Genomic DNA, 16,345 nt, shown 5'->3' with positions numbered 1-16,345 from the left:
ATTGACAATATTCTTGTGGACCAGCTGACGGGGGGTGGGGGGGTGGTGGTGGTGTTAATCATGACAGGAATAGGGATAAATCAACTATAAGTCACTTACCAGTGGCTAATACACTCAATTTTGTTTCTAAAAGGGTTTATCTAATGAATTTAATATTAAACACACAGCGCATATTTCCCTCTCATGAATATAGTGATAAGTGAATTATAAGTCATAAGGGGGTTCCTTATGTCCAGTCTATTCCACAATTTAGTTTTTGTTGCATTCATTGCAGAAAACCCCACTTCGCAGAGTTATGATGTTGGAAATGGAAGCAATGTTTTCAGTGCTTTTGTGGCTATCTCAGGATATTCAGCCTTGACTTTGATCCAGAATGCCGGCAGAGATGTTATGTCAAACATACTTTTCAGCCACCGTCATTTGCAAGCTCGAAGAATTGATCTTCTTCCCGCGTTGACATGGATGATTCACCGGGGACATTCACAAATGGGTCACGGACCCATTCCTTTGCACGTCTTGGGTCATTTGCGGTTGGAAAGTAATGCTCAAATTCTGTCGACAGCAAAGGTAGGTGTTCGCGCACCAGCTGTGAGCCTCAGTCTCTCCCAAATTCCTAGCTAATATTGGGAACATGTCAAATCTGCCCCTGTCCACTCGCCGTCCCCACAGTTTCAGTTTGGCTGTGAAAGCAGACACTATATCTGCCAACTTGAAGACAGTTGTCATTCTCCCCTGAAGTGACAAATCGAGTTCATTGAGCAGGTTGAAGATGTCACACAGATAAGCGAGTTTTGCTATCCACTCCTCGTCACTGAAGTGTGCTGCCAGTGGTGACTTTCTTCCTGAAAGAAATCTCTGTAGCTTCTCTCTTAACTCAAAAACCCTGGCCAGGCTCTCCCCCTTGATAGCCACCTGACCTCAGTGTGTAAGAGAAGACGTTTGTGCTCTGCATCCATTTCCTCACAAAGCTGCTCAAACAGACGTGAGTTCAGGGCCTTTGCTTTGATGTGATTGATAACTTCAACAACGTCACTCAATATGCTGTTAAGATCAGGTGACATTTTTCAGTGAGCCAGCATTTCCCTGTGTGTGACACAGTGTGTAGACTGGCATTCAGAAGCAACCTCTTTGACTCGGGGAGTGAAACCAGACTCGTTAAACCATTCCAACAGCTGTGCTTTGATGTCCTCCGCTATGTCATTGATTCTCCTTGAAACTGTGGTAACTGAAAGAGAAACCTGTGCCATCTTGTTAGCTGCAGCTTCTCCCAACAGTTCACGGCACATGTCCTTGGCAGCAGGCAGAATCAATTCTTCACCAACAGTGAAAGGCTTCTTAGCCTCAGCAATACGGCTAGCCACTAAGTACGACGCTGTCAGAACAGCAGCACTTGTGGAGCTGGTGGCTCTCAGCACTTGCTCCTGTCCCGCTTGCTCATGTTTATTCCACTCAAAAAAACTCAACGGGTTTGTCTTTAAGTGCAGGGTGCTTGGACTCAAGGTTCCGAAGCAGTTTTGAGGGCTTCATTGCCTCATTAGACAGCTTGTCTCCACATATCACACACAGGGGGCTCGGAGAGTGTGAGTCACCGGTTGCAATAAAGCTATATTTTATGTATGACTTGTCGTATTTTATGTTGAAAGAAGCTTTCTTTTTTTTTGCAGTCTCAGCCTCAGCTGTCTCTGCGTTATCATCACCGTTAGGCCTTTTATGTCCCCTACCATTTCTTCCAAAGAAACTCTCAAGCGACGTTTGTTTTTTACTCATCGAGTAGTTGTAGGTTAATGACCTACTGATGACCTCGCGTGGGTAATGACCTTGCGTGCATTTAAGTTCAACAGTGGGCGTGACCGGGAATGAGGAAAGGAAAGGAAAGATTCATATCGTTTCCTCGGGGCCTGGTAGCACATGCTTTGCGGCCCGGTGGTTGGGAACCACTGACCTGCAGTACTCCTTTCATTGAAGTATATGCAGCTTAGAACATTAGTCCCACCATACTCAACCTTTTGATTCCTGACTTTGTATGTTGGGTTAACAACATCTTTGTCCATAACCACTCTGCTATCTGTTCTTGCACTCTGATTCCATCCCCCTGCAACTCAAGTTTAACTCCCTCGTGCAGCACTAGCAAACTTGTTTTACAGCAGCAATACAGTGCAATACCTAAAAAAAATACTATGTATTACAATAAGAAGTATATAAAATATATAAATAGTGCAAAAGAGAGAACAAAATAGTGAATTTTGGTTCAGAATTCTGCTTTGATCCATTAGGAAAGGAGGGAGGATTTCATTTTTGTGTGTTCATCGACTTCTGTAACCACAGGTGTTTTTAAAATAATAAAAATAATATGCCAGAGAAACAGAAGAATAGAAATGATTAGAGTCATGCAGCACTACAGCACAAAAAACCCCAGGCCCATTGCCCATTCCAGTCCATACCAAACTGTTATCTGCCTTGTCCCATTGAGCCCCCCCCGCCACCTGGACCATAGCCCTCAATTCCCCTTCTGTCCCTATACTTATCCAACCTTCTTTTAAAAGTTGAAATCAAATCCACCACTTCTGCTGGCAGCTCATTCCACACTCTCGCTTCCCTCTGAGTGAAGAACTTTCCCCTCATGTTCCCCTTAAGCATTTCAGGTTTTTCCCCTTAAGCTGTGACCTCTAGTTCGAGTCTCACCCAACGTCTGTGGCAAAAGCCTGTTGGCATTAACCCTATCTATACCACTCATGATTCTTCTACGCTCCAAGGAACAAAGTCCTAACTATTCAATCTTTCCCTATAACTCAGATCCTCAAAAACCAGAATATCATCCTGATTGTTGATATCGGTAACAAACAACAATGGACCCAAAACCACTCCCTGCGGCACATCACTAGTCACAAATATCCAATTAGAGAGGCAACTATTTACTACTACTGTCTAGCTTCTTCTGCAAAGCTAACGTCAAATCCAATTTACTACTTCACCCTGAATGCCAAGCGACTGAACCTTCTTTACCAGCCTCCCATGCAGGAGGAGATCAGAAAACATAATCTTGCTTACTGTGTCCATTTGGAAAGGCATTATTGTAATTTTGCAGATAAATTGTGTTTTATACTTGGCTTTTGTATATGATTACAATCCAGTTTGCTGCCAAAGTGCCGATACAGTCCATTCAGCTGCCGAGCATTATGGACCCCGGTTGCGGCTTAACCCATAGCTCTGTGGCAATGTAAGTGTACTTGTGCTTGTAAAGTACACAGTCTCTTAGCTAAACATGTATTCAACAGTCCATTTTGATCTGTTTTGTGACTTTGTACAGTTCGATCTCCTTAGGTCACGGAACAGTGAGATCTTGTTTGTATTGTTACAAATTAACCAAATGTGATGCTTGTTTATTTCACATAGTTTAGCAAGAGATTTTTGGAAAGAGAATACTAAGTCAAAAAAAATTAACATAGGGAAAGGAATTTGTTATTGCAATGAGTCTTAAATTTACAAAAGTGTGAATTTTAGTCAAATTTCAAGAACTCTTTGCAGGAGCAACATAATAAATATTTGCCAAAATACCAACAGTGGCATACAATGTGACACAATAATGTGATAATTTTATTATTAAAAAAAACCAAACTGATCAGCACAATAATATGCATTCTGCAAAAAAAAATTAAAAATAAGTAAATTACTTTGTGGTCAAATCTCTAAGGTAAGTTTTAGCTAGAGTTGGGAGTTCAAATCTTGACGTAGAACAGAGCTGTTATTAAATTTCTCCCCTAAAAAATTATTTTATTTTAAACTTTATTATTGAGAAGTAACTTTCACTTCCTGGACCTGGAAGTCTTTCTCAATCTGTAGGTTTCAACTACAGTGTCTTCAAAAAGCTCTTGGCTACTGTCCAGATAATTTCATGATTATCTATCCAAATTCCTTGCACTGTTAACTCCTGTAGTAGCCTTCCTGTTTCTTATTTACACATTGTTCTTTGAACACATCTTTCAAAAGCAACACTCAATTCCATCTCCTTCTCAGTTGTTTCAAAATTGTTGCACTACTTCGCTTTCATTCAGAATGGATGAGCAGAAATTCATTAAATATTAGCATTGTACTGTATTCGCCTTTGCCACAAGCTCCATTTTTTACCCAAAATCTTCACCTCTCATCCTGGTAATTGTCGGAGGTTGAATGAGAATGTAATGGTGTCTGATTTACTCTAAGGTCAGCCTCCAACTTTAGGTCAGATATAAATCTTTAAAAATTTTTTTAACTTGTTTTGCTTATATTAATAGATTTTAGACCTGAACAAAGGCACTATCAATGGAAAAAAATCATAGAAGTTTTATAAACTGAGCAAAAATTACTAAGTAGGTTAAGCAATTGGGTAAATAATTGGCATATTAACCACCTTGATATTAACCACCTCAAAGGAAGAATACAAAAGCAGATAATTGTATACTTGGAGAGAGATTATAGAATCTTTATGCATGAAGGTGTCTGGGTGTGCCCATACATGATGCACAGAAAGTTGTTGTGCAAGTACAAGTAATTGGGAATGCAAATGGAAAGTTGGTCTTTATTTCAGTGAGATAGAGTATTAAAGCAGGCAAGTGTTTCTCCAAAATGGATAAAGAATTGGTAAGATTGCATTAGGAGTACAGCCTACAGTGTAGATGGGTATACTAGTGTAGAAGGTGCTCACAAAAGGTTCACAAGGTTCTTTCTGGGATGAAGGAGTTGTCTTCTGCGAAAACTTTAAGTTAATTTGACCTATAGTTACTCTAGTTTAGAAGAATAGAAAGTGCTCTTAATGAAATATAAGATTCTGTTAAGGAATTGATAAGGTAAATGTTGTGAGTTTTACCCTATCAAGAAGCACAATTTCAGAATAAGTGGTCACCCATCTAAGAGTGAGATGAGGTTGGCTGTGAATCTTTGGAATTCTCTACCCTAGATGAATGTGGAGTTTGAATTTTAAGACCAAGGCAAAGATTTCTTTTTGCAAGGTTGAAGATGATCTGGATCAGACATGGAGCAAGTGCCAACATCAGGTTAGCAATGATCTTATTGAATAGTATCTAAGTTCACTTCAAAGCTCCTCTTCCAGGTGCAAGTATTTTCACATATGCTTGTAGCTCAGAAGAGTCCAGTCAGTCCACTATTGCCATGCTGGCTCCCAGCAGAACAATCCCAGAGCAGTCCCTTTTGCCTTCTTCCTGCAATCCATTCTGTCTCACATCTCCTTTTAGTGATTCTTTTTAACACCTCCTTACACTAAAGGGTAAGTTCTAGTTGCAATTAATTTTCAACCTCATCTTTGGGATATGAGAGGAAATTAGATCATCAAATAGAAACCCAGATGGTCATGAGGAAAATGTTCACGGACAATATAGGAGGTCAAAATCAAATTCAGTCTAGGGTTGTGAAAGAGTAGCACCAACTGTTGCATTGTTAGTTGTGCAACCAATGACTCGGGTAAATTCATCTGTCATTTTCAGAAAGATCATTTGGGGGGTTAGAGTATTAGCTACCTGCCTTTTGTTGTCTTTGAGAAAATGTTGGTGATCCTTACATTGCTGCAATTTTCCTGATGAATGCTTTCTTGGCATAAAATTTTGTTAGGAATTCCAGGATTTTGACTAGCAATAATAAAGGAATAAAGATTTTGTGTCTGTGGGAATTTATGCTTGGGGATTACCAAGATGAGTGGTGAAGATAATGTGTGGGAAATGGAGCTTGTGGCAAAGAGCAAATATTTAACAAATTCAATTTCTGCTCATTCATTGTGAATGAAAGGCGAGTTTATGTTTGCGGAACCTGGACTCTGGTTGTTCTGGGACATCATGTTACAGATGTTCTTGGAGTAAACTGCAACAGGCAATAAATGCTCTAAATTCTTGCAAATGCTGCAATTTGTAAAGTGTGATATCCATTTAAAAATAAGAAAACACTACTAGATTATTAGAGATCATGAAACTTTTGATTTAATTAATACCAAAGAGAAATTAGCCAGATTTCTTTAACTGTCAGACATCAGCTTGGTGATGATGGTAATGACTATATAAACTATTGGAGCGTCTTGTCGCCCCAAAGCAGGTAAGGGCTTTGGAACTTTAGCATATTAAGTTTACAAATACTATACCTGTACATACACACACAGAGCCACTAGAAATGCGGAATTCCAGATTTTTTTTTAAAAAAGGAGCCAGACCAAAATCATCCAATATCCATTCTACATATAAAACGTTTTCAGAACAGGTTGGTCAAAATAGTGTATGATACCGATAGTATTCTCGCTGCGCACAGAAAGGATTTTTCGGGGGACGAGGGGCTCCAGTGCTGGGAGGATTTTGACGCAGATGCGAGATGACGTTTAAGTAGATCCGCGCTAGGAGGCGTTTGTATCAAAACAGCGGCGTTCCGGCGCATACATTCTGGTACAGTAACTGTTGGGGCACGCACGGCAGGAAGACGGCAGCAACCTTTTCTAATGTACGGTAGGGATTTGCTTAACCGAATTCTGGTAGCCTTTTCGATTGCTTTAACAATTACTGATGTCTGTCCGAACTTGGCAAATAGTGCAGGTGCATTAAAGGATAACATAGATAAATGTAAGAGGAAGAGAATAAGGTTGAGTTAGATAAGATCAGCTGGAAGCTCCTTGATTAGAACTCAAATGTTTGATTTTGAATGGCCATCTTAGTGTTATATACTCTCGGTAAAATCAATATCCCTCTACATAATGCTGGGCAATGATTAAAAAAATGCTGACTGGAGGTCAGTGGCAGGCCTCATTTCCCTTTTGAGTAGTGTCCGTTCACTTGTCTGAGCTTCGCTGTAATGTCATAGCAAACCCGGAATCAACGCGGACGGCAATTAGTCATTTCAATAGCAAAAGCATACTTCCTAAACATTGGAGATAAATGACATGCAATATAAACCCCAGGCTAGTTTCACATTTGTCAAAATATTTCCTTATTGTATACCATTGTGGATCACACTGCGGGGAGAGCGCAATTGGAGTTTTACACCCTGGGGATTGCAAGCGAGTGTAATGTGCATATTAAGAATAAGGTGGTCAACAAAAAATGTCTGAAGACCGAACTTCCTTGAATTTATTGCAGTGGGCATTGTAGCCATTTGAACAGGCAGTCAGGATTTTGTTTCCCGCAATAATTGAACACCTGGAAATATGAATGGCTTTATGATTTATTAAAACCTAGTAAATCAGAAAATTGCGTCTTTCCTATTGTTAAAACCTAAATAAATATTGATTTTGTAGGAAAGAATGAGAATTCCTTTGGCAATCAGTTGTTCTCTCAGAGGATGTCTTTAACAGAGAAAACCTTAATGCACTGATTGTAAAGAATTTTCAGTAAAATCATGACTTTTAAAATGTAATTTGTTATACAATTTGAAAGCTTTAACTTATGCAATTGGTTTGTATTCGGCAAGCTAAATAGCAAAAATTGCTGTTTCAATAAGGAAGTTGAGTCTGTTCTGAGCTAAAATCTGCACTCTCATGCATTAGAAGTACTGTACTATGTCAAAGAACCGCCCTGTTGTGTGAACTGTAGTAAATAAAACACTTATTTTCCTGCCCACTTCAAGAAAAAGACAACAGCAGAAGACTATTGTTTCAAGCTCCCAATGTACAGATTCATAGAAAATGTACAGCATAGAAACCAGCTACTCAGTCCATGGCATTGTGATGTTTTATGTTCTTTTTGAGCTTCCTCCCTCCCTTCCCTCCCCCATTTACCCAATTAAAGGTGCGAAGACATATAAAGAAGTGGATATACACTTTTAGCAACAAATAGCTTAACTGTCACCCACAGAGTGTATTTCTCACAGTGAAGGTAGTGTAATATTGGCTTTTAATTACAATCCATAGACTCTTAATTCATTGTGATTTGTGATTTTTTAGTAAGTGCAAGAATACAATCTTGAAATGGAATTGTGAACACCAGCAAAAATCTGCCATATCTATTACAGCTAAAATGTATCTGAATGAAGACCAAAGAGTTTTAATAGAATTAATTGAAAATACAGTGCTTGGGGATATTTGCTTTTTATACTAATATCTGTGTAACAGAATAGTGCACGGTACCCAGGACACTGCTGCTTTAAGCGTACATTTTAATAAGGTACTTATTGGAAAATACTCCTTCAGAATTTGAATCATTAAGGGCATTATACATTTATCTGCAGACTAATATAATTTGCAACTTCATGGGAAAGGGTGTGAGATTGAGGTTTACAAAAAGAAGGGCAAGCAAAGGTGTGGCTTCTCCAGTAATGTTCTAAACAAAAACTGGTGCCTTTTGCTGGAAATCTGAAGTAAAAAGTGGAAATGATGTCTGTCAGTGGCTTTTATTAGAACTCTAGTGGTGCAACTTGCATTCTGTAACATTTATAGCATTAGTAAGAAGGCCCCTGAACTGATTGACGCAAGCTTTATCGAAAGAAATGACGTGGAGCAACATTAAGGCAGTTGACCAAAAGTGTGGGTAGAATTTTAAGGAAAAGAAGTGAGCCAGGTATGTTGCAGAAGAGGATCCAAGAACAAAGGACTTTGACAACTAAAAGCATGATTTACAATAGTGGAGTACAGTGCTCCATTTAGAGATATACAACAGATCAGAGTTGGAGGAAAGCAGATATATTGGAGGTATGCGATTGAAGAAGATTACAGAGGTGTTGGGAAACAACAGGAATTCTGCAGATGCTGGAAATTCAAGCAACACACATCAAAGTTGCTGGTGAACGCAGCAGGCCAAGCAGCATCTGTAGGAAGAGGCGCAGTCGACGTTACAGGCCGAGACCCTTCGTCAGGCTAACTGAAGGAAGAGTGAGTAAGGGATTTGAAAGGGGGAGGGGGAGATCCAAAATGATAGGAGAAGACAGGAGGGGGAGGGATAGAGCCAAGAGCTGGACAGGTGATAGGCAAAAGGGGATACGAGAGGATCATGATCCATGATCCTCTCATATCCCCTTTGCCAATCACCTGTCCAGCTCTTGGCTCCATCCCTCCCCCTCCTGTCTTCTCCTATCATTTTGGATCTCCCCCTCCCCCTCCAACTTTCAAATCCCTTACTCACTCTTCCTTCAGTTAGTCCTGACGAAGGGTCTCGGCCTGAAACGTCGACTGCACCTCTTCCTACAGATGCTGCTTGGCCTGCTGCGTTCACCAGCAACTTTGATGTGTGTTGCAGAGATGTTGGGAGTTGAGACAGTGGAGAACTTTGAAAATATGGATGAAGATTTTGAATCAGTAGAATTGCTTAACATAGAGCCATATAGATCAACAAACAGAAGGATGATGAATGATGTAGGGGCAAGGGTAGAAGAGTTTTATTTGATATCAAGTTTAGCAAGAGCAGCACAAAGTATTGCTGCAGTAATACCGCAAAGCCTAGAGAAAATGCAGCTAAGAGTCACAATTTCTGCAGCAAATCAGTGGAGGCAGGGTGGAGACTGATGAAGATGGATATTGCCAATTTTAGTCTGGTAGTAGTATAGGTAGTAAACTCAACTTTGGTTCAAATATGACACCATTATTGCAAATAGTGTGATTCGCTACAAGATACTTGCTGGTGGCTAAGGGATGGAGTTTCTGACAAAGCATAAAGATGAACATTTCAGTCATTATGATAGTTAGAGTTAATTTCTGTTCATCCAATACCGAATGTTGCACTGTGTCTGCATCTAAAGTAGTGAAGGGATCAAGAACTATGTAGATAGCCAAATTGACATCGTTTTTTTCTATGATCCTAAAAGCCAATTTGGAGATGAGAAATAGAATGGGCAAATAATGGCATAGTAAATTTTGATCTGAATTGAGTTTAGAAAGTTTTATGTACTCTGAGCCATGATAATGTTTCTACATTCAGTAGATATAGTTTTAATTCCATTTCTTTGTTTTCAGGGTTAGCCGTAGTCTCTGCTGCTTTTCAAGACACAGCCTATTAAAGGTATGATTCAGCATTTTTGAAGTTCAACACTTATCTTCTTAAAAATCAGTGATTTTCTTTTTCTCCTGTTATCTACTGGATATTCCTCAAGAAATTCAATTGTTGCAGTGATGTATTATCAGCTATAAGTCAATTTAAATAATTTTTATGCTTAAAAAAAGTGCACAGGAAGACAAGCAGCATTTGTAGAGTGAATGAAGGAAAGTTACTGGCATAGAACTACGCAGGCTGTGCTTGCTACTGACATTTATGGACTTTCTGGAGCCACCACTATTTACTTACTGATTATTACTATTCTAATTGAAAGTAGTGAAGCCATTTTAGTGGCAGGACTTTGGGCAGTACTATAGTTGGCAGTTGAAGGTGAAATGTGGGATCGAGAGGGCCAGTGATCAAAACAAATATTGCTGCAAAATTTGTGACAGCAACTAAGCTAGGTTCTGTGGGTTTTGCTTACTGTCAAAGCTGTCACAGGCATTGACTATAATTGTCACAATTATTAAATATAATCAATTGTTGCCTATATCAACATTAATTATTTAAATGTGTCGATTTAAATCACTCAACACTTTTAAGTGCTGAAAAACATTAAAGCCAACTCGACTGTTTTTAAAAAAAGTAAATCAAACTCTTCCAATATAGTTCCTGGAGAATTAGTGCTCCGCCGCTGCATTCCTTAGTAATGAAATGTCAAGAGGAACTTACTAACCACTTTAGGCTATCCATGTTTGGACATAAATTCCATATCTCCTGGTACTTATGGAGTAAATGCAACACTTTAGCGTGGAATGGCTGTCATTTTCCAGCAAAATCCCACCCAGTATAACAGACTTTCCATCTGAACTGACAATTCATTCAGAAGAGGAAGGTGCAATAAAAAAAAACTACCAGTTGCTTATAAGCAAAGTGCTAAGTAAAATTCCAGTAACTAATACAGCGAATTCCAGTTCATTGGGCCATCAGTTAATCAGGGCAGCTAATCTAGAAAATAGCTAGAATTCCCTTTGTTTATTTGGGATACAATGCCACTTAATTAGGACAGAAGACTGTTGCCAAACAGTTTATAAATTGCATAAGTCATGTGCAATTTGTGTGGCCGTGAGACACCACGCCGTCCTTAGAGTGAACAGTGTTTAAATAGCATTTGTCAGTTGCACATGCTTGTGTTCAAAAAGCAGTGATTTTTGTCACTGATAATTGGCAAGAAGTAAGCAGTTAGACAATTCAGAACTGTTTTGCTCACTGCAGTTTCAAGTATTCATGCTTGGAAATGCCAGAAACGGCTAGGAGTGAAAATGAAGCAATTTCACTACTTCAACTAGTTAGGAATTATGAAGAATTTGAAGGTAATGACAATCATCTTGAATGGTACAATGAAAATGAAGAGTTGAAGGATGCAATCATCAGAAGCATTGTATATAGACAGTTCATTATCTGTACGAGGTGCCTGCACAGATTTTACTCATTTACAACCAATCAAAAGAACATGGCAGCATACAGTGGATGAATTCCTCTCTCGATAACTATTGGGAACTAACACACAGTGTTATAGCACTGTAGAAGTAATGGTGGTGTTCTAATTTGTTCTGAATTTCATTTAATACATAATTTGTTTTTATATCTTTTTAACCATTTCCATGAAACTTTGGCTGATTGGGGCAGCTGCTTCATTGGGCCAAAATGTGCTGGTCCGATGTGTCCCAATTAACTGGAATCTACTGTACTTGCAATTAGATTTTGTAGGAATGAAGGAATATGATAAAATTGCAGATAAAACTGGACCTTATTTTTACAATATGTATGCTACATATTTTATAATATGTACGTATGTTATATATTTAATTGCTTTCGAATTAACATTAATGACGTTACTGCTGAAATATAATTTAAAACTCCAAGTCTAGGATAAAACTGATGTATTTGTAATGTACAATAAATTCAGTGTCATGTCTATCCTTCCCTTTTGGTACACCAAACAAAAATCAGTTTTCACACATGAATGACTTTCTATTTCAAGACCACAAGCATTCTGTTTACTAGGAGGTAGTATTGAAGTTGTAATGTTTCTGGGAATTCAGTGCATTTTGAGGGAATATTGGCTTTGATTAAATCTGTTTTATCCATATAAAGAGCTAAGCAGAATGCCAAAATAATATACTGTAGTTGCTGGAAAATCTGGATTAAACCTGTAAATGTTCAACAGGGTAAGTAATATCTGCGTATGGTACAGGAAAGAGAAAAAGAAAGTTAATATTTCAGTCAGTTACCTTTCGTCATAAGTAGGAAAGTTAGAAATGACATGAGCTTTATGTTGCACAGAATGAAATGTAACGTGATAAGACTGCAATGGTTGGAGTACGGAGGAGGAAATGAAACGGCAATGTCTGTGATACCGTGGAGATGAGAGAAGAATAAATGATGAAAGTGTACATGGTGCTGATTGTATGAGCTGAGAGTGCTAAAGGTACATACGAAGAAAGTGTACATTGGAGATGAAATTCAAAAAGATAAAAGAATAAAAAGCTATTGGACTAAGTTATACAAATAAGCAAAATGATTGGTCAATTTCTGTTTCTATCCTAAAAGTTATAGGTTTTCTAAATGTGGAAAGTTCCTAAAAGATGATTTGTTCCACTGTGTGATGAACTGAGGCTGAGGGTATGGGCCTACTCTAGCTACTCTGGGCTTCGTGTCTATGGACTCACCTTAGTCTGAATGCTGTTACTTGCTTTTATTGTTTGCACGATTTGTGTTTTTTTTTCCTCTCTCTGTGCATTGGGTTTTTTTTGTCTTTTTTTTAATGGGTTCTTTCAGTTTCTTTTGTGGCTGCCTGTAAGAAGACGAATCTCAAGGTTGTATAATTTTCACACATTTTGATAATAAATGTACTTTAAACTTTGTTTTCTCAGTAAACAGCGTAATTTATAGAGCACCTTGAAGGAACAGTATGGCAGTGTAATGAATGCAGTTTGCACAGAGGAATGATTGAAGTTTATGGCCGTTGGCAATTATGTTTCTCTGCAGGCAGAGACCAAAAGAGGAGCGAAAAGATACAGAACAGGCTCGATACTTTCCCTGAGGGAAGTGATGAAAATTGCAATTTAATGGCTAATCTTGTATATCTGTAACACACTTAAGCAAAAACCCTTCCTTCTATTAAGGGGGAAAATGAAATCTATAGTGTGTGGGTGAAATTAATAAAAACCATGTTTGAGTACCTTAAGTGTTGGAGAATTGCATAAATTTGATAAGTTTGTATCGACTTGTTTTGAAAATATGTCCCTTCTTTCTCCTTTTCAATTGTTATTGTCTCAAAAGAGGATGCTATAACTACCTGACTGTCTTAAAATAACTGTGACTAAGATAGTCTGAAAAGCTCATCAAAATCTCATTAGAATCTCTTCTACTGTGTATATAATCAGGAAGAAGAAATATGAATTTTATACGTAACAATATATAAAAACAGAAGCAGCAGTTGCAGTTTGGCTGATTTTTTTTAAAGCTTGGCATCATATTCCTTCATTCCTACGATATTTAACAATCTATCAATTTCTATACTCTCCTGAGTAACTAAGCTTCTATACCACCTTTGGGTAGAGAACACTTTTTAACTAAAAAAAAAATTATTGCTATCATTTAGGTAAAAGAAATTCTTCTCATTTCATTCCTGAATTTCCAATTCTTTATCTTGAGTCTGTGACCCTTGGTTCTAACCAGCTTAGCCAGGGAGAAATATTACCTCCACATTTACCTTGTGAAGTCTTGGTAAAAATTTTAGATGTTGAGTGAGATTTACTGTTCTCAACTCAAGTGTTCATTCTGCTTAGTCTTTCCTCATAAAACAGCCAACCATTCCAGGAATGAGGTTGATAAATTCTTGATTGGTCAGGGCATGAAGGAATACGGGGAGAAGGCAGGAGATTGGGTCTGAGAGGGAAAATGAATCAGCCATGATGATGTGGCAGAACAAACTTGATGGGCCAACTAGCCTAATTATGCTCCTATATCTTATCATCTTATGGAATATGGTGAATCACTTTATATCCTGCCTCAATTGGTGAGTCTATCGGTGTACACGACATTCCAGCCACAACCTAATGTAATTGTAACAGGATGTTTCTGCTCTTGTTCTCAGTTCCTCCTTGAATAATGGCCAATATAATGTTTGCTTTCCTGGTGCTTGGTTTTCTTGCAACTTAACTTTTCATTGGTTTATATAAAAGGACACCCAGCTTCCTTTGAGCACACCTCTCTGTCTTCTACCAGTTTAAACAAAAGTAATCTACTTTCACTTCTTCCAAAATGGGTGATCTCATTTAAAAAAAACTACATTGCATCTAATGTGTTTATGCACGTTCACGTAACATTTATCCCCTGAAGCTTCTTTCAACCTTTGCAGAGTCAACAGTGCCACCCAGCTTTGTATCAACAGCTAACCTGCGTATATTACTCTTGATTATATTTTTCAAATTATTGCTTTGGGTAGTAAACACTAGAAGCCCAGTATCATTCCTGTGGCATTTACCAGTTACATTCTTCAACCCAAACATGGCCAGCTCGTTTCTGTCTCTTAACCCAGTGGTCCCCAACCACTGGGCCGCAAAGCATGTGCTACCGGGCCGCAAGGAAACGATATGATTTGGCGATATGAAACGATATGAGTCAGCTGCACCTTTCCTCATTCCCTGTCACGCCCACTGTTGAACTTGAACGCACGCGAGGTCATTAAGCACGCGTCATCCATGTCAGCATGGGAAGAAGGTGAACTCCTCGAGCTTGCAAGTGAGGGTGGGCTGAAAAGTATGTTTGACCTAACATCTCTGCTGGCATTCTGGATCAAAGTCAAGGCTAAATATCCTGAGTTAGCCATGAAAGCACTGAAAACGTTGCTTCCATTTCTAACGTATCTCTGCGAAGTGGGGTTTTCTGCAATGAATGCAACGAAAACTAAATTGCAGAATAGATTGGACATAAGGAACCCCCTTCGAGTGTCGCTGTCTCCCATCACCCCTCGATGGGACCATCTTGTTGCAGGGAAACAAGCCCAGGGCTCCCACTGATTCAGCGATATTGGTGTGTTGCAATGATTTTATATGTTCATACGAGGAAAATATGCGCTGTGTGTTTAATATCCAAACATTACTTAAAATGCTTACAAACAGAAACTGAAGCGGGAGGTCATGGTGTCAAAAGTAGTGTCGCGTTGGACGGAGGAAACGGATGAGGTCCTCCATGACTGCTTTGAATCGGTAGACTGGTTAGTATTCAAGGATTCAGCAGCTAACCTCAATGAGTATGCCTCAGCTGTCACGGACTTTATTTGGAAATGCACGGAGGACTGTGTGTCTCGCAAGACGATCCGGGTATTCCCTAACCAGAAACCTCGGATGAATTATGAGGTCAAGTCCCTTTTAAAGGCTCGAGCTGCGGCTTTTAGGTCCAGGGATACCAGGAATCCAGACGTGAACTCCAGGAAGCCATTAAGGATGCCAAGAGGCAATATCGAGCCAGGTTGGAAGCCCAGGCTAAACCAAAGGGATGCCAATAGACTATGGCAGGGTCTAAATGAGATCACTGGGTGCAAAGAAAAGGCTGGGAATATCAATAACTGTGGCGCTTCTCTTCCTGACGAACTTCACGCATTCTACGTAAGATTCGAACAGAAGAGGAGCATCCCGCTCCCTCCGGATGAACCGGACCTGGTGGCATCGAGATTCATCGTCACTGAGGAGGATGTTAGAAGGGCCTTCCTGAAGATAAATCCAAGGAAGGTGACGGGCCCAGATGGCGTCCCAGGATGGGTTCTCCGGGCCTGTGCAAGCGAGCTAGCTGGAGTGTTTGCTGACATCTTCAACTGCTCCTTGCTTCAGTCTAAGATCCCCTCGTGTTTTAAGAAGGCAATGATAATCCCAGTGCCGAAAAAGAGCAAGGTCGCATGCCTGAATGACTATCGACCTGTGGCTCTGACATCAATTGCTATGAAGTGCTTCGAGAGATTGGTTATGGCACATATCATTGGTTATGGCCTACCGGTCAACCTCGACGCTTTGCAATTCGCCTACTGGAGCAACAGGTCAATGGCAGATGCCATCTCTCTGGCCCTACATCCCTCCTTAGAACACCTGGAGAATAAAGATGAATACATAAGGCTCCTTTTCATTGACTACAGCTCTGCGTTTAATACCATCGTTCCAAATAAACTGATTCCTAAGCTCCGGAATCTGGGTCTTAGCACTCAGATCTGCAGCTGGATCTTCAACTTCCTAACAGACAGGACCCAGGCTGTAAAAATAGGGGAAAAGCTCTCCTCTACAATCACTCTGAGCACCGGTGCCCCACAAGGCTGTGTACTCAGCCCCCTGCTGTATTCACTGTACAGCCATGATTGTGTA

General features: G+C 39.5%; 1 protein-coding gene across 7 annotated transcripts in view; it reads left to right on the top strand.

Moving 5' to 3' along the window:
- Nucleotides 1-279: 279 nt before the first annotated feature.
- The window catches only part of agtpbp1 (ATP/GTP binding carboxypeptidase 1), a 265,211-nt gene continuing 249,145 nt past the window's right edge, over nucleotides 280-16,345 (top strand). For 3 of the 7 annotated variants that reach the window (XM_063068827.1, XM_063068826.1, XM_063068821.1), the window contains exons 1-2: nucleotides 6,398-6,471; nucleotides 9,908-9,953. The gene's annotated coding sequence lies outside the window, so the exon portion shown is untranslated. Of the gene's footprint in view, nucleotides 568-6,397; nucleotides 6,477-9,907; nucleotides 9,954-12,272; nucleotides 12,418-16,345 lie in introns of those variants that run through there. The other 4 variants (XM_063068824.1, XM_063068822.1, XM_063068823.1 and 1 more) reach the window with 4 other exon arrangements.

This window comes from Mobula hypostoma, chromosome 16 (assembly GCF_963921235.1).
Source record: "Mobula hypostoma chromosome 16, sMobHyp1.1, whole genome shotgun sequence".
NCBI lineage: Eukaryota > Metazoa > Chordata > Chondrichthyes > Myliobatiformes > Myliobatidae > Mobula > Mobula hypostoma.
The sequence above is the reverse complement of the archived record's forward strand: the minus strand, read 5'-3'. Positions and strand labels throughout refer to the sequence as shown.